Source organism: Nycticebus coucang, chromosome 20 (genome assembly GCF_027406575.1).
Source record: "Nycticebus coucang isolate mNycCou1 chromosome 20, mNycCou1.pri, whole genome shotgun sequence".
Taxonomy (NCBI): Eukaryota; Metazoa; Chordata; class Mammalia; order Primates; family Lorisidae; genus Nycticebus; species Nycticebus coucang.
The window spans coordinates 28456135-28476262 of record NC_069799.1 but is presented as its reverse complement, the minus strand read 5'-3'; the positions used below and the strand labels follow the sequence as shown (position 1 = coordinate 28476262).

At 38.8% G+C, this 20128-nt stretch overlaps 1 pseudogene; it reads right to left on the bottom strand.

Annotated features, from left to right (window-relative positions):
- LOC128572535 (RNA-binding E3 ubiquitin-protein ligase MEX3C-like) overlaps positions 1-19533 on the bottom strand; it is a 42758-nt pseudogene extending 23225 nt beyond the window's left edge.
- Positions 19534-20128: the final 595 nt, after the last annotated feature.

Below are 20128 nucleotides of genomic sequence, written 5' to 3'. Positions count from 1 at the left end.
CCGTCTGGCTCAGTGGCTGAGACTGGGGCACTAGAGAATGGCCAAAGTTCTCCGCACTCCCGCTCAGCCTCTCCCCAAGGCAGCTCAACTGAGTGCAAAGTCCAAAGACACCTAAACAGTTCACAGGTAAGGTCTTTCCAGTTTGCAGTCTCGTCGCTACTGAACTTACTGTTGCAGGCGGGTTTAGACCGATTGAACACACACAACCACTTGCCAGTATTCCACTGTTTTAGTCCTCCTCTTGGGCTCCAGAAGTCTCTCGCTGACTCCCTGTATCCTCACGGGGTGATGATAGGCAGGTCCCACCAGACAGAGATGCCTGGAGTCCTATCTCCCCAGACTCATGGTGCCCAGATGCAAGGAAGCTGTTATTTGGCTGCCATCTTGCTCTCTTCTCTCAGCAAAATAACTTTCAACCCCAGATCCTGTATCCAGCTAAACTGAGTTTCATTTAGGATGAAGAAATTAAATACTTTAACAGCATTCATATGTTGAAGAAATTTGCCATAACCAAACCTGCTCTTCAGGATATTCTCAGAACTATCCTCCATAATGACCAGCCCAATCCTCTACCACAAAAGTAAGCTCACTCAGATACTTTTGATCAAACTCCAACTTCCACAGTGGTGAAAGGATTAAAAATGTCCACTGGACTTTTGAAAAACTCGATACCCAAAATTTTACCAGACTTATCAATATTCTCCATTAATGTGAATGGCTTAATCTGTGCTCTAAAGAGGCACAGGTTAGCTGACTGGTTACAAAAACTCAGGCCAGATATTTGCTGCATACAAGAGTCACATCTAACCTTGAAAGACAAATATAGACTCAGGGTGAAAGGATGGTCATCCATATTTCAGGCAAATGGTAATCAGAAAAAAGCAGGTGTTGCAATTTTATTTGCAGAAACAATAGGCTTTAAACCAACAAAAGTAAGGAAGGACAAGAATGATCACTTCATATTTGTTGAGGGTAATACCCAATATAATGAGATTTCAATTATTAATATTTATGCACCCAACCAGAATGCACCTCAATTTATAAGAGAAACTCTAATAGACATGAGCCACATGATTTCCTTCAGCTCCATAATAGTTAGAGATTACAACACTCCTTTGGCAGTGTTGGATAGATCCTCCAATAAGAAACTGAGCAAATAAATTTTAGATTTAAACCTAACCATCCAACATTTGGATTTAGCAGACATCTAGAGAACATTTCATCTCAACAAAACTGAATACAAATACTTCTCATCAGCCCATGGAAAATACTCCAATATCAATTACATCTTAGGGCAGAAGTCTAACCTCAGTAAATTCAAAGAAATTAAAATTATTCCTTATATCTTTTTGAACCACCATGGAATAAAAGTGGAGCTCAGTAACAACAGGTATCTACATACTCATACAAAACATGGAAGATAAATAACCTTATGGTGAATGATAGCTGAATCAGAGATGAGATTAAGAAGGAAATTGCCAAATTTTTGGAAAAAAACAACTATGAAGACACGAATTATCAGAACCTCTGTGATACTGCAAAGCAGTCCTAAGAGGGAAATTTATGGCACTACAAAGCTTCCTCAAGAGAATGGAAAGAGAAGAAGTCAACAACTTAATGGGACATCTCAAGGAACTGGAAAAGGAAGAACATTCCAACCCCAAACCCAGTAGAAGAAAAGAAATAACCAAAATTAGAGCAGAATTAAATGAAATTGAAAACAAAAGTATTATACAACAGATCAATAAATCAAAAAGTTGGTTTTTCGAAAAGGTCAATAAAATAGATAAACCTTTGGCTAACCTAACCAGGTAAAAAAGAGTAAAATCTCTAATGTCATCAATCAGAAATGACAAAGACGAAATAACAACAGACTCCTCAGATATTCAAAAACATCCTTAATTAATAATACAAGAAACTTTATTCTCAGAAGTATGAAAATCTGAGGGAAATTGACAAATACTTGGAAGCACGTCACCTTCTAAGACTTAGCCAGAATCAAGTGGAAATGTTGAACAGGCCCATATCAAGTTCTGAAATAGAATCAACCATACAAAGCCTCCCTAAAAAGAAAATCCCGGAACCAGATGGTTTCACCTCAGAATTCTACCAAACCTTTAAAGAGGAATTAGTACCTATATTACTCAACCTGCTCCAAAATGTAGAAAAAGAAGGAAGACTACCCAACACGTTCTATGAAGAAAACATCATCCTGATCCCCAAACCAGGAAAAGACTGAACAAAAAACCAAAATTATAGACCAATATCACTAATGAATATAGATGCAAAAATATTCAACAAGATCCTAACAAAAAGAATCCAGCAACACATCAAACAAATTATCGATCATGACCACGTCAGTTTTATTCCAGGGTCTCAAGGCTGGTTCAATATCTGTAAATCTATAAGTATGATTCAGCACATAAACAAACTAAAAAACAAAGACCATATGATTCTCTTAATTGATGCAGAAAAAAGCTTTTCATAATATACAGCATCCCTTCATGATCAGAACACTGAGGACAATTGGTATAGAAGGGACATTTCTTAAACTTATAGAGGCCACCTACAGCAAACCCACAGCCAAGTATTGTATTGACTTTAGTTAAATTGAAATCATTTCCACTCAGATCAGGAACCAGACAAGGCTGCCCATTGTCTCCACTGCTCTTTAACATTATAACGGAAGTTTTAGCGACTGCAATTAGGGAAGAAAAGGCGATCAAGGGTAGCCATATAGGGTCAGAAGAGATCAAACTTTCACTCTTTGCAGATGATATGATTGTATATCTGGAAAACACCAGAGATTCTACTACAAAACTCTTAGAAGTAATCAAGGAATACAGCAGTGTCTCAGGTTACAAAATCAACATTCATAAATTGGTAGCCTTTATATATACCAACAATAGTCAAGCTGAAAAAACAGTTAAGGACTCTATTCCATTCACAGTAGTGCCAACAATGAAATGTTTGGGATTTTATCTAACAAAGGACGTGAAAGATCTCTATAAAGAGAACTATGAAACTCTAAGAAAAGAAATAGCTGAAAATGTTAACAAATGGAAAAACATACCATGCTCATGGCTGGGAAGAATCAACATTGTTAAAATGTCCATACTATCCAAAGCAATATATAATTTTAATGCAATCCTTATTAAGGGTCCACTGTCATACTTTAAAGATCTTAAAAAAATAATACTTCATTTTATATGGATTCATAAAAAAGCTCGAATAGCCAAGACAATACTCAGAAATAATAAAAAAGCTGGAGGAATCACACTACCAGACCTCAGACTATACAACAAATCGATAGTGATCAAAACAGCATGGTACGGGCACAAAAACAGAGAAGTAGATGTCTGGAACAGAATAGAGAGCCAAGAGATGAATCCAGCTACTTACCGTTATTTGATATTTTTTTAATTTAATTTAATTCATGAATTTATTTATTTTTATTAGTATTAGTCATAGCTGTGTACAGTAATATGATCATGGGGCACCATGCACTGATTTTATAAACAGTTTGACACATTCTCATCACACTGGTTAACATAGCCTTCCTAGCATTTTCTTAGTTATTGTGTTAAGACAATCAAATTCTGCCTTCACTAAGTTTCACATGTACCCTTGTCAGATGTACCGGAGGTGTAATCCCACTAATCACCCTCCCTCTGCCCAACCTCTCCACTCCCTCCCCTCCCTCTCCCCCTTCCCCATATTATTAGGATATAACTGAGTTTTAGCTTTCCTATGAAACCCATAAATTAGTTTCGTAGTAGGGCTGAGTAAATTGGATACATTTTCTTCCATTCTTGACATACTTTACTAAGAAGAATATGTTCCAGCTCCATCCATGTAAACATGAAAGAGGTAAAGTCTCCATCTTTCTTTAAAGCTGCCTAATATTCCAGGGTGTACATATACCACAATTTATTGATACATTTGTGGATTGATGGGCACTTGGGCTTTTTCCATGACTTAACAATTATGAATTGGGCTGCAATAAACATTCTGGTACAAATATCTTTCTTATAATGCGATTTTTGGTCTTCTGGGTATATACCTAGCAGAGGAATTATAGGATTGAATGGCAGATCTATTTGTAGATCTCTAAGTGTTCTCCAAACCTCTTTCCAAAAGGAATGTATTAATTTGCATTCCCACCAGCAGTGTAGAAGTGTTCCCTTTTCTCCACATCCACGCCAACATCTCTGGTCTTGGGATTTTGTGATATGGGCTAATATTACTGGAGTTAGATGGTATCTCAAGGTAGTTTTGATTTAGATTTCTCTGATGATTAAAGATGATGAGCATTTTTTCATAGGTCTGTAGGCCGTGCGACTGTCTTCTTCAAAGAAGTTTCTCTTCTAGTACCTTGCTCAGCCTGAGATGGGATCACTTGTTATTTTCTTGCTTATACCTTTGAGTTCTCTATGGATTCTGGTTACTAAACCTTTGTCAAAGACATAACCTGCAAATATCTTCTCCCATTCTGAAGGCTGTTTGCTTGCTTTACTTACTGTGTTCTTGGCTGTGCAGAAGCTTTTTAGTTTGATCAGGTCCCAGTAGTGTATTTTTGAAGCTGTTTCAATTGCCCGGGAGGTCCTCCTCATAAAATACTCGCCCAGACCAGTTTCTTCAAGGGTTTTCCCTACACTCTCTTAGGCCAGGTAGGGTGGTTACTGTTATTTGATCTTTGACAAGCCAATTAAAAACATTCAGAGGGGAAAAGATTCTCTATTTAACAAATGGTGCTGGGTGAACTGGCTGCCAACCTCTAGCAGACTGAAACTGGACCCACACCTTTCACCATTAACTAAGATAGCCTCTCACTTGATTAAAGATTTAAACTTAAGACATGAAACTATAAAAATACTAGAAGAGACAGTAATTATCACTACTTAAGAGAGTTTCTGGTGGGGAGGATGGGCGGAGGAAGGGTGATTGGTGTGATTACACCTACAGTGCATCTTACAAGGGTACATGTGAAACTTAGTAAATGTAGAATACAAATGTCTTAACACAATAACTAAGAAAATGCCAGGAAAGCTATGTTAAGCAGTGTGATGAAAATGTGCCAATCAGTCTATAAAACCAGTGTATGGGGCCCCATGATCGCATTAATGTACACAACTATGATTTAATTAAAAAAAAAAAAAGAGAGAGTTGCTGGTGGGTTAAGTGAGAAGACACACATGCATGCATAGACCTGTGAGTGGCTGACAGGTTCAAATGCAGAGTAAAGTTGTTACTTAAATTAGCAGATAGGAAGTCATTAACAGCACTGTTATTGTCATCTTCTCTCAGCGCTATGTATACCAGCAGCAGCAGCGTTGGAGACTGGGGAATGTCTCAAAAAACAAGGCACTGGAAGAGGGTCAGGGCTGAGGCAGGCAAGTCTGGCTCAAGAACACTACACACCCTGAGCTGCTCACCCACAGATCCAGAACCACTGCTACAGCCACCGTCAGAGCTCCAAACCCTCCATGCACTTTCCCTGTAACTTCTCAGACATGGGAGAAACCTCAGGAACCCAGGTTATGGTTCAGCCATGGAATTGTGATGCTGTAAAAGCTCAAGCTTTCCATGAAAGCCAATAGTTCACAGGTGAGAGCCGGATCAAGGAAGCCATTTGCTCCAGATTATCATGCCAGCTATTCAAGTATTTGCATACATGTGTGTAGATGGCCTTTAGTATGTTGCCTGCAGCAAATAACTCTATTTCTGATGCTGTTTCTCTTATAAAGAATTTCATCCTTTTAGAGGTTAGAGAAAACAGTCTGAGAACCCCTACTGTGAATTGAATTTAGATACAGGAGGAATTGGGGGAAAACATCAGTAACCCTGGGAGAAAGTAACTGTGTAGTTCTGAGCTCCAGGGAGGAGGGTAATCTGACACAATCTTAAATGTAGCCCAAAGAAAGATGCATTCAAAATCCAGTTAAAAATGGAGGAACACAATTCCATTACGTTCTGAGAGGATAATTTAAGACTGCTGAGATTCTATTTTTCAGATCTTTCTAAACACACCAGTAGTATTGATGACAAAAAAAAAAAGAAGAATACATGTAGACTTATCTTTTTGTGTTCTTTGCCACAGATAAAAGTACAGATTGGAAATAAGGAAGAATAACTCAATGGTAGCACAAACCTAAAGGAAGATAAATATCTAAAATTATGCAAAATATTATATATAGTTTGCAAGCCACTACAAGAATTTTTTAGACAGACTGCATTATGGTCTGTTATTATACTCTGTATGTATTATGGTCTGTTATTTCTCTTCCAAGAAACGCAGTTCACAGTCCTTTCTGATTTAACTGTGGAAGCTTTAATGTCCTCAGTTTATCAGTGTTGCAAGAAGGGTTTCATTTGTTTTTGTCCATGTATATTTTTTTTTCTTGATTTTGTGTAACTTAAAACACAAGACTTTTGTAATGATCCATGTAGAAATCCTTTTAAATTATGCTGGGAAGAGGGAGAGAGGCTCAAGGAAAGTTCATGCCTTGGTTGTGGAGGTTGAAAGACAGCATTTCTCAAACTATCTGTATTCTACTAAAGCTCCATGAACCATTACTTTCATTAAAAAGACCACTGAAGGCTTTTTCCCTTTGTTTTATTTATTGATATTTGTGTGTGTGTGTGTGTGTGTGTGTGTGTTTCTGTGTGTAGAGACTAGTAAGGATTTAAAACATTAAGAGGAGGGTGCCAGGGGCTACACAGCTGTCTTAGGGACAAAGGTGAGGCATTCCTGGCCCTCCAGAGGCTGCAGCATGTGCCTGCCCTATGGCCTCCCCAGATGGTCACTGGGTTTGACTCCTACCTGATGCTGCTCCACTGAGAGTCTTTTACATGACCGCTGGCCAAGGCAGCTGTAAATCCTGAAAGGAGGGCACACTGTGGCATGGAGGGCAGCAAGCAACCCTCACTCCTGCGCCTTCAGTGTCCCACTGGGCAGCTCTGGGCAGCCAGTATCATCACTGCCCCATGCCTACCACCTGTGCCCACCTCATACCTCCCACCTTCAGTGAGCATCTGGCCTCCTACTTAGGGATTTGGCCTTCCTCCCTGGTGAAGAAGCCACCAGCCTGGCCTCCAGGTGCAGCACGTCCGGCCACGTGATCTCTGCCAGCTGCCAGTACCCCCATGTGCCAGTAGACGGGCAATAGGCTCTCAGCCAGTGGATGGTGATGGTGTCGAGCCCTGTTTCAACCGCCTATTGGCTGTTTGCAACTCCTCTTTGATAGAGTGCCTATTCCAGATGTGTTGGTTTTTATTAAACTGGGTTGTAGGTCTTACTGCCTTATAGGAATTCTTTGTACATTTTTCATACCAGTGCTTTTTCAGATGGATATATTATAAATACTGGCCGACCAGTATAAATACCAGTGCTTTGGCAGATGGATATATTAGAATTACTGGACAGCTGGATATATTATAAATACTGACAGTATCATTTGGTGACTGACTAAAATTACCACATGTAAACATTTTTATTAAATAGGAAAAGTGGAAAATATTTCAATTCTTTTTTGGAGGCCATAAATTGGATATCAAAACATGACAAGGACACCACAAGAAAGAAATATCACTAGCCAATGTCTCTAGAAAAAGATATGCAAAAAATCATACCACCACATAATAGACTAAAGGGAAAAGAACATATAATCACAATAGATGCAGAAGAAAGTATGTGAGAAAATGTGATAGCTATTTATTTAAAAGCTCCCAGTAAGCTTGGAATAAATATAAAATCCCTTCAAGCCTACAGCTATAGTATACCTCATGGCGAAACATTGTTCCCCTTGGGAACAACAACATCATCAAAAAAAATGTCCACTATAATAGTTTCTATTCACCATCATACCGAAAGTATTTGCCAATGCAATAATTTAAGAAAGAGAAATAAAAGGTATTAACATTGAAAGGATCTGTAGTAATGACTGTGTTTGTGGAAAATCTAAATATATTTACAAAGTATGCAGATTAGTATATGTATTTAATAAAGTCACACAGAACCAAGTCAGGACACTAAAATAATTTCATGCTCGCATACAGGAAACAAGTACAAAATGAATTTTGAAAATGTCATCTACAACGTAATTCAAAAAATCAAATACCTCAAATATCTAGGAGTAAATCTAACAAAAAATTCTTGTATACTTATACAGTATAAGTCACTGACAATATTACACTTTGTGCCTTTCCAGAACTTTTTCAGAGCAGGATGATCTAGAATGGGACAGCTGGTCCCTTTTCTCCCCGACCTTCATGGCCTTCTTCACAAGAGAGCAGTTAAATTGATTTTAGAAATGCTTTTCAGTTCCAAGCATATGGGGTTGAGTGATATCTATCATATTTAAATATCAGACAAAAGCATTTTCTTTCTTTTTTCCATGTAGGACAACTGGCATGCAAATAGAATTTTATCATGTCAGACTCTGCCAGCATTGAAAGGCTGAGCCACAGTTGCTATTTGCATGCCAGTTGTGCTACAGGGCGCATTCTGTGTGCCTAATAGGCTGTAACATTTTGCTAGGGCTGCCGTGGCTCCTGAAGGAATGTGAGGCAGCTATGTGAGGGCACAGTGTCTGCCCTGCGAGGTTATGGGGATGAGTTCTCTGAGATGGCATACTGCAGACAAATGCATAGAGTAGATTAACACTCTTCTATGTGTAATTCATGCTTTTCCTGCATAAAACTTCCTTATAAAAGTGTTAACTATTAAGCCTTGTGAAAGGTCTGGCAGGCAGTGGAGCTGCCTGCTTCAGGAGATGCTTTGGGCAGGTAGTTACAATATAAATAGCAGCAATGTGCAAAGATGCTCATGACCTCGTGTGAAGTGAAAGCAACACAAAGAAGTTTCTCTGATATTCCTGCAAGTGCACCTAACTGAGTTGCTATTGAATACTAATGAAGGCCAAATTTCATTTCGATGGAACTATGGTCCCTCAAGTAGAAAGCCCTAGAATAGAGCACCGAAAGTCCCCAAATGCAATTCTGAGTGTGGGGCCTGTGATAGTCTTCTCCACCAAGGGAGGTAACAAGTGAGATTTTACAATTGCATTCCTGATCCACTGATCATACCTGCCTTGAACTTCTGGGCGAAATCAAAGTCAATGTAGTGGTTTTGTCCCAAATTATAACCAGTAATCTAGTAAACTGCCATAAGCCCTACTACTACCAATAAGTAATCGTAATGCATTACAAAGTTACTTCCAATACTGCAGATTTAGGCATAACATGTTGTAAAATAAAAAAATAAAAAAAAAAACCATTTTGTCAAAACTGGCAGTGTAAAGAAAGCAGAACTGGAAGTGCCTGAATCATCTGCAATGTCAAGTACCTTGCATAACCTCTTCCTGTGGTTAGGTTTGGGGACCCACTGTTTTGAAATCTTAGACATATACACTTTCTCATAGGCTCACACAACCTATGACTATCTTCCCTCAGCCAACATGAACTTAAGCTTCAGCAATTCTTAGATAAGCTATGTCTCTGCGTCTACATGATAGTATTAATAATTCAAACCAAACTAGTAGACAGGAGACCACTTAGGTTTAGTGTTACCACAGCAGCCTTTTATAAGTTTACAAACAACTTTAACCTAACTCCAATAAAGCCTGATAACAGTCACAAGAATTCATTAGGAAGTTTACTGGAAGTTACCATTATATCCATGCCTTTATAGGTCCATATAGAGATATGGTAATATGGTGTGTGTGTGTGTGTGTGTGTGTGTGTGTGTGTGTGTGTGTGTGTGTGTGTGGTAAAGAGTGAATTTGGATTGTCTGGGCAAACTGCAAATGATGGTGTTCTCTTTTCATAGATCTTATTGGCATATGAGGAAGAGGTTGTGATCATATGGAACTAGGGAAGTAATAACTTCATTTTCAAAGCAAGTCATACAATCATGCTTTTGTCTTGATTTTGGAGGTGAGCTAGAGGTGGAGCCACCATTGGAAGAGCAGTAACTATTGGTACCATTAGAAAAAGCAGGGATGTATATGGGAAGGCCAATATGGTTGCCTGTACTAACTGGGTCACTCCTAACCCTCCCAGCCAGTGGGTGTTCTGTGCTTCAGGAAAGGTAGGATGAGTAGATGGCTGACTTCCTCTGCACTGAGTCTTCATGTTACCAGAGAGATCACTCTCAAAGCCAGAAAGTGGGTTAACTGGTTCAAAGGAAGTCCAGGTACTTTGAGCATTTCTTGGTAAAGAGTCAAAGGCAGGAGAATTAACTACAAGATCTCTTGAGCCTACTGACAGTAGTGTACCTCCAAACCAAAAGTTTCCTGTACTAAATGGGCTTGTTAGACTAAAGTAAGCCAGCCTATTGCTTCCAAAGTAGGAGTTTGTGGAACCATTTTCTAGAGAACTGGAACTATCATGTAGATAATTAGATATCATTCTTTATGGGCTCGGAGGAACTGGACTGGAGGAGAGCCATGCAGAACCTAGAGCTTACATAGGTACCATTGTCGTGGAAATCACTGAGCATTATATAGTTTCCTGTACAACTGACAATATGCATTTTTATTTCTTCCCGTGCTCTGTCAACATTTTCCAGCATCCCAATCACTTCAAAGACAAGCTCCTTATCTCTGCATGGAGTTACTATGTATGTGGGTCTGCTGCTGAATTCTTTTTTTTTTTTGGCTGGGGCTGGGTTTGAACCCACCACCTCAGGCATATGGGACCGGCGCCCTACTCCTTGAGCCACAGGCACTGCCCTGAATTCTTTCAATAGTTGCTTCTTTGGGTCCAAGCGCTAATCCTACCATATGATTAGGAGACCTTGACTTGGACTGTGGTTTAACCAGGAAGATTAGGACTAAATGACAATTAGTCCCAGGGCAGGGCAGGACAGGGCAGTGCAGGGCAGGGCAAGGCCATTTTTGTTTCGAAATGCACAAATCATGGAGAAGTGCCCTGTAGCTGAGAGGATTTCGCTCTTCCTCAGGTGCAGGGACGCCTTCTTGCCGTTCAGGGTGGCGCCAACGCCCGGCAGCTTCCGGGCCGCAGGCGTGGGGCAGCATCGCGGCCATCACGCCTGGGCATTGTCCCCTCGGTACAGCATCCGCCCGGCCAAGGCTGCAGCCGCCGCCTCCCGGGCATCGGAGTCTGAGGCGGGCAGCAGTACCGACCCAGGGACCGGTCCAGGATACACTGGGTCTGGCAGGCGGTAGCCGTGGGCGGCGACAGCAGCAGCAGCAGCAGCAGCGACAGTCCGTTCTCCTCTGCTTCCTCCAGCTTCTCCTCTGTCAGGTCTCGGTCCAGCTCCGCTTCCTCCTGCTTCTCGTCCTCCTCCAATTCCAGCTCCGACACCTCTAGGATCCGGCCCGACCTGCCACGGCTAGGAGCTCCCTTAGCAGGAGCCGGTCCCACTCGCGCTCCAGGGAGGCGGCGGGGCTGCCGACCCGGGCTGAGGAGCAGCAGCGCCGCCCTGAGACTAGAGAGGGCGGGGTGGAGGGTCAGGGTTGGCAGTTCAGGGATGGACTTTCACAAAGGCAAGGTCAGCTTCAAGGCAGAGGTAGGTATCCAGGTGGGTGAGTGGGGACGGCAGCGGGGCGGGGCTGCTGGAGGTGGCAGCTGCTCCCCTTTCAGGGTTTCTTTTGTTTCATGTCCTTAACCAGCCCCTAGCGCGCCTGTCCTCAGGAACATTTATTAAATAAGGTTTCTTTTCTCCAATGTATGTTTGTGTTTGCTTCATGGATCAGATGGCCATACGAGGCTGAACATTGTTTTCTAATTTTCTGCACTATGTCATTGAATCAGAAGAAAACACAATATATCATTTATCCCCATATATACACAAACACATATATCTATATATACATATACATCTGTATCCATTTATGTATATTTTCATATATTTATATATACATATTGTATCTTCTACTGACTTTTCTTTTTCAAACTTTAACGAACGCAACCTCTTTTACTAAGCACTATGAAGAAAAAACGAAAATAAAAGAGTTTTTCACTCATTGTTTTCAAAGTTTTAATACTATTCTGGAAAAAAGTAGCACTTCTGGGAAGTTGAAACAGAAAACCCTTATTAGCATTCTGAGCAGGCATCTCAAGAAGAGTCAGGCTCTGAGAATGAGCCAGGTGTCCAACATAAATCTAAATCCCTTGGCCAGGTTAGGAGACAATCGCAAGCATTTGCAGTTCTGGCCAGATAAGACTCTGCTGGTTGTTTGGAAAAAGTGCCAGACTTTGAAGGAGTCGAACCAGGACATTCCAGGCATTAATGCATTTACTCAGGGAGAATTTATTATTTTAAATTGTGTGTGACACACTGTGCTGAGAGTAAAATTAAAAATTATTAAAGCATACTTGCCCAGAAAACACATTTTGATCAGATACTCGGAACTCATGCATTTGGTACAGCCATTTTAGTGAGTTTATTATATCATTGTGTTTTAATATTTCTGTAATGACTAATGGTATTGAAAATATATTTTGTGCAAATTGGAAAATTTTATTTTTTATTTGGAAAAATGTCTATTTAAATCCTTTGCCCATTTTTAACTGGTAAACTCCTGTCTTATTAGTGACCTATAAAAGTTGTTTATATATTTTGGTTCTCAGACCCTAATCGGATACATGATTATTATTATTATTATTTTGCAGTTTTTTTTTTGGCCAGGGCTGGGTTTGAACCCACCACCTCTGGCGTATGGGGTCAGTGCCCTATTCCTTTAAGCCACAGGCACCACCCTCTGACACATAATTTAAAATATTACTTCTCTTTAAGTAGTTTAACTTTTCATATTTACCATGATGTTTTTTGAACAAAATTTTTTTTCAGTTTGAAGTACAATTCCCTTTTTTTCTTCTTTATTATGCTTTTCTTATAATTATCTTTATTAAACCCAAGGTTACAAAAATTTACTCTTATGTTTGTCCAAAAAATTGTGTAGTTTAGCTTTTACATTTAGGTACACAATCTATTTTAGTATTTTCGTGTGGATGTGGATCACATTAGGGGTACAACTTCCTCCTTTTGCTCATGAATATATAATTTTCCCAGCATCATTTGTTGAAAAGCAAAATTAACTTTACCCCAGATTATTCTTTATTAAGGAATCTTCTTTTATGTTGGTCGACATGAAACCATCCGTATGCTTGTACCATATTGTTTTATTTCTGTAACATTACAGTAATAAATATTATCAGGAGTGTAAGTTACTAAGCATTATTTTTCTAAATTGTGTATATTTAATTTTCTTTGTCCACATGGATTCTAGAGAGAGCTTGCCAAATTCTATTAACGAAAAATGACTTTGGAATTTTCTTTGACTCTGTAGTTTAACCTGTGCATTTTCATCTTAATATTTAGTAGTATCCTTTAATATTGGATGTTTCCTAATTTATTCCATTCTATTTTGATATTTAAGTATTTTAAATGATTTTAGTTATAAACTACTTGAATTTATTTTGTTAAACTTATTCCTAAATAATTCCTTTTTGTGATACTATTGTTAATAATTTTTTCTTAATTCAATTTATTTTGTTGACTACTGTTATATAAAAGTACTATTTAATTTAGTATGTGGAAGCTGTATCTGTGACATTGATTAAATTGTGTATTAGCACAAATAATTTCTAGTAAATTCCCTACATATTTTGAACATTATGGCAATAAAAATCTATTTCAATTTTTTACTCCAGAAGATTTTATTTTAATTGTTTTTGTGTACAATATTTTCACTAATACATGCAGAACAATGTTGAACAGAATGCTAAAGGTGGATATTCATGTCTTGATTTTACACTTGCAGATGAAGCTCTCAACATTTCACCATGAGCTGCAGGTTTTACACAGTCTTTCAACAGGTCTCAGATGTTCTCTAGCACTCAACAATGTGTTTTATCCTGGAAAGGTGTTAGAATTGTCAAACATTGTCTATTTAAAATATCACCTTCTTTCTTTCATTCTAGAAATACTGTATAATCATTGGTTGATTTTTTTTTTATTTTAATCTAACATTTCCACTGTGAAAAAATTCTAATTGTTCATGGTACATATTAATTTTTATATGTTGCTTTTATATGTTGTTGGTTCAGTTTGCTAGTATTTTTGAGGATTCTATATTTATATGGAATATTGGTTCATAGCCTTTCTTACTTGTGATGATTTGTCACAGTGTCAATGTGGTTATATTGGCTAAGAGATGAATTTAAAAATGTTCCTCTTTTATTGCAGCAAGGTTTTGTGAGAATTTGGGATTAATTTTCAGAAAATGTTGACTGGGTTTACAATATGAGCAATTTAACATTAGACTTTTTGCGGGAGGACAGGGTCGTGCTTTGACGCCCACAGTAGAGTGCCAAGGCGTCATAGCTCACAGCAAACTCTTGGGCTCAAGCAAATCTCTTGCCTCAGCCTCCAGAGTAGCTAGGACTATAGGCGCCCGTCACAAAGCCTAGCTATTTTCAGAGACAGTGTCTCACTCTTGCTCTTTCATTTTTTTATATGCCTATTATTACTTACTATGTGTAATCAATTTTTTCATTTCACTTTCACAGTCTTTGCCTATTGAGACTTTTATTTCTATTTTTATAGTATTTTATGGAAATTAACACTCTTTTCACTTGACATGGAATAATCTTGAATGAAAATGTATAATGAGGCTTTAGGCAAAATTTTTTCCATTTGTTAGGATAAATAATATAACATAATATAATTTTGTTACTAAATATTCATATTTACTGTATGAGATATATGAGTTATCAAATACAAAGAAAATTAGTGAAATTGCCGTTTTAGTTTGGAATTTATAAATAATATTTCGATAAGCTACAACAATAAAATTTTAATAAGAATACAAAATAATTTATTTGGAAAGTGATATGAACAAAAATAATTTGACAGAGTAGTTAGTTTAATGTTTAGCACATAAAATGTATTAGACATTATTCTAATATTAAATATTTTACAGGTTTAATATATAAGCATAAAATGAATAATCTAAAAGTTCATTTAAAAAACTCATACTATTTTAAAAACTGTGTTTCTAACTGAAATATATTAATTATGAATATTTGTTTGTGGTGGAGACAAGATGGTTGACTGAAGCCAGCTTTCCACAGAAGCTGCCATCCAGAAGGAGAGTTAAAGGACAAAAATTTAGCAAGTAACCTGGTGGATTTGAGCAGCACCAAGAGAGAAGTTTGAAGAACGCATATCAACCCCGCTGAGGTGAGCTGTGACCACAAGAATATTAAAAAAAGGTACAAAATCCATCACCAAGCGGATGGGAGTCCCCTCCCATATGAGAACTGCATGGAGTGCCCCACAAACAAATGGACAGAGTTCAAAGGTCCTCCCATAACACTCCACGGGAGAGACCCTCTAAAAACTGGACCTGCCTCCCCTACTAGGGTGCAATGGCATTTTCCTGCCAGGCATAAAACTGTATAAAACTGCATATATTCTCTACCTGCAACTCTGATATCCCAGCACTCCCTTCACTCTTACTCTGAGGTCTGGAGGCCTGTCCCCAAGGAGTTCAGATTCTTGGGTGATTTCTCCAGGGATGTGGACAGTATCTAAACTGCAACTGGTCAGTGCTGACTCTGGGGCATGGGAGCAAGGAGAGGACGGTCGGCTGAGAGGGAACCTCACAAGAGCTGCAGTTCCCTGAGACTCGGAGCAGCAGCCGTCTTTTAGCAGTAATATGGCCAGGTATAAAACTGTGTAAAACTGTATATATTCTCTACCTGCAACTCTGAGCTCCCAGCACTCTTCTCCACTCTCACTCTGAGGTTTGTAAGCCTGTCCCCCAGGAGTCCAGATTCTTGGGTCATTTTTCAAGGGGTGTGGACAGTGCCTAAACTGCAGCTGGTCAGTGCTGACTCTGGGACGCTGGAGCGAAGAGAAGATGGTCAGCTGTGTGGGAACCACACCAGAGCAGCAGTTACCTGAGGCTCGGAGCACCAGCCGTCTTTTAGCAGCAATACGGCTCACTCCCAGATATTCTAAAGCCACACCCCCTGTCCCTGGGCAACCAGAGGAGGCCTGGCAACAACCCGTGAGTAAAGGATTTGCCTGAGGCGGTACGACTCATAGACCCGCGAAGCTTCCAGGGCGGGGCTGACCCAGAGGATCACTTTACTGAGCCTAAGACGCACCTGGCACTCAGGGGTCATCAGCCTATAGACAAAGGAAGGCAGGAGGATAGAACTGACAGGTAACCTAATACAAACCTGCAGAAGCAAAGATAGGGCTTTGGAACTCAAAACAGCATCTCTTCTGCAGGGGAATTTAGCAGTTCTGTTCGGTTCTGTCAGTAACATCAATCAGGGGCGGGGCTGGACCTGAGTAAACACCCCCCAACCTTCACCAAGCGCCCAAGGCTGTCAGGCCTCACCTCCTCCTGCTAGATAGAGGCAGAGCACAGAGACCTGGCAGATTTCCTTGTGATTCAGGCAGGTGCAAACACCTGGAGTATCTGCCCACTACAGGCAACTGGGTCAGCCAACTTCAGGGCAATCAATTACTGGGTGTGACAGAGGTGCAAGGTGGGGAAGGATGCATCAACCTTCCCAGACTGATCTATTAGCTCGATGGCTCCTCCTGACTCCACGCAGAGCACTGGAACAAGCCATATCAGAGTAGTCACCAGATCCATGTGATCCAGTACCCAGAGACCTCTTAAACTGTCCCAACCAAGACAGGTGCTGACTGTGAAAATTGATTTGGACCTTTTGAACAGAGCCAATCACCTGAGGACTATTCAGGTGGTGCCCTGGATATGTGGTTGTAGGAAGGTTTGATTTTCCTTTTCTATTTGTTGCTTGTGGTGGGTGGAGTGACTTAATTGCTGGTATTTCTCCACAACTGAGACTTCAACCCAGAGTAACTGTTTCACTAGGGTCAAACAGAAACCAACTGAAAATAAAACAGAAGAACTTAGCCCCACCACACCAAACAGGGCCCCAGTTTCTCAGGCCACAGCACTGTACAGGTCCTCGACAAAGCTCCAGGTACTGTTCTCTGCGTTGAAATAAAATAAATTCATAAACATTTGCAAAACACAAAATATTTTTACTACTAGAATATTGAACTCTACATATTACTATTATATTGTATTTTGGGGGGACAAATGTATTCTAAATTACATAAAGTGAGATTGTAGGTGATAATGTTCACGCCTCAGAAAATATATGTAAAATATTTTCATAATGTGTTCTCTGTTGATATTTGTCGTTTGAGGAAAGATACAAAATATTCTAAAGCCTTTTAATACAAAAAGCTAAAGTTCTCCAAAAGTAACAAGGAAACTTACAATAATGTTTAGAACTGAAAGAAAAATTGACAACTTCCCAGGTACAGAAATAAACAAAAAACAATTGAGAAATTGAACTAACATGTACATGCCTCCTCTTACATATGGCTGATTGCATGGATGCCACATCTATATGGGTTGTCTAAATTGACAAAAGCTAATGAAAAAAAGAAAAAGACATAAATGGACTACAGACATCCCAAATGTGATATATCTCATAAATGAGAACTAAATGATAATTTATGTTTCACAGTTATAGGACTTGCATTTAAAAGGTCATTACAATGAGGAAAAATATTTTAAAAAGACAAAATAATTTGAAAAGAAAACTATAAGCTTTATTTAGACAAGACATATTTAGAAAAGACCCAAATGTAAAGTAAACAATTAAAAATATAATTAATCTACTGAATACACATGTGGGTAAAACATTAAAGTAAACTGAGCTATGAGAGGATGATTTATGTACAACACAAAAATAATTTAGTCAAATAACATAAAAGGAGAAAAAGTAATAGAAAACACAAATGTAATTATATATACATGAGGAATAGAATCAAGAGAACAAAAAATCTGTTTTCTCACAGAATATATTCAAAAAATTAAAGGCAGTATTGAAAGACTGGTGAATATAAACTTCTAAAATTAAAAACCAGACATGAATTATTAAATTTATGCTTGTAGTTTGTCACAAAGAGAAAAAATGAAAAAAAAAATACTTAAAAGAGAAATAGCCATGCCCTGTAATCCTAGGACTCTGGGAGGCCGAGGCATGTGGATTGCCTGAGCTCACAGGTTCAAGACCAGCCTGAGCAAGAACAAGACCCCCGTCTCAAAAAATAGCAGGGTGTTGTGGTGGGAGCCTCCAGTCCCAGCTACTTGGGAGGCTGAAGCAAGAAAATCACTAGAGCTGAAAAGTTTGAGTTGGCTGTGAGCTATGACACTATAGAACTCTACCAAGGGTGATAAAATAAGACTCTGTCTCAAAAAAAGAAAAAAAAAATAAAGAAAGAAAAAAGAAATAGCCTTGCTATATATACTATGTCAAACAGACTATAACATTGAATATGAGTGAAAGACAAAGATAATTTACCATAAGTGCAAAATTGTCACAACTTTATAGAGCATAATGAAAAATAAATATTAACAAAGATGAGAGAAATTACTATTAAAGCTAAAAATGAATTAGCTAAATTAATTTTAACAAAAATAATTTAAAAAAATTGAGTGATTTTTCTTATTCATGAGAGCTTCTCAAGAGTGCACTTCAAGAAGAAAGAAGTGGTTATGCATATAAAGTGAGTCAGAAAATTGATTTGGGATTATCAACCTCTGGTAGAAAATAAACTAGTGAAACCCAATACTCCTTTGCAGTACAAAATTCAAATGTATCTAAAAATAATAGAATTGTAATTCCACACAATATATTATTCACACAAAAAGTCCTTTGCTACTGGACTATTTTTTTAAAATTCAGAATATTAAGGGGGTACTAATGTTTCAGGTTACATGGATGACTTTAGTGATGCTTAAGTCCCAGCTAACGGTATGCCTGTCACCCAAACTGTGCTCATTAGGTAGTAGTTTCCCTTCCCCTCATTCTACCACGTGGTTGCTTTCCACTGAGTTTTCTTCCCTCTGTGCACATGTGTGCTTGTCAGTCAGCTCCAATTTAATACTGAGTAGTTGTGGTGGTTGTTTTTCCATTCTTGAGATACTTCAACCAGCAGGGTGGTCTCTAGTTTCATATAGATTGTTTCAAAAGGTATGAATTCATCTTTTCTTATGAGTAGTATTTAGTGTTGTTCATGTACCACATTTTCTTAATCCTTACTTGAATAATTTAATTAAGAACATAAGAATTTTCAGATTTTTTTTCCCATCACTGTCATTAACAAGGATGGAATTTTGGTGGTATATTTTTCAGAATATAGATTATTCTTTTGTCAGAAGTGATCTGTATGAAAGGACAGACAGTAGCATAGAGATTGGCCACAACATTCTGAATATCTAGGATGACTGGGTTGTAATCCCACAACATTGCTGAGGAGAATGAGATAATAATGTCCACCAAGTACAGGAACACAAAACAGCTCACCAGCAGCAGGATGATCTGGGTAGCCCTTTTCTCTGCAAAAGCTCTTGTGGAGAGGTTGGTGCTGTGAAGGTGCTGGGATCGTTGCTGATGCTTTAGCAAGAGAATGACCATGTATGTACTTGAGAGCAGCATCATTCCTACAAAGAAGACATTCTGGGATAATGTGAGAATAAAAGCTAGACCCCTGATGATGGAGTTCATTGGAGAAAGTGAGCAGTATGTACCTACTTTGAGTAGATTGGTCTGTGTCATGTTGGACAAAGCTACTGTATATAAGAGTAGGATACTGCTAGAAGACAAATTGAGGGACCAATAAAATAATAAAATATGGAAAATGTAATTTGCAAATTTGTGTTTAAATCTTGCCAACCAGGAGGTGCTGGGACTGATGGTGATGGCCTGTAGCATGTTCAGGAGGCAGGTGGTACAGATAGAGAGGCCCTTCAACACATTGCTCAGGTAAAGCAAAGCCTTACATTTAAAGTCATTCTGAAAATTCAGTGACTCAAACAGATCTGAGGACAAAATATGCACTACAGAGAGGAGCCTCACCACGTGGATGAAGGCCAAGTGACAGGTGATCAGGTCAGTGGGCTTAAGCCAGCAATCCTTAAAATTTCTGAAAATGAGGAAGAAAAGGAGAAAGGTATTGGCTGAGACTCCAATTCCAGCTTGGAAAAAAAAGGCATTTGTCCCTGATAACATAAGTGGAAAGTTTGTTCTTCTTAAT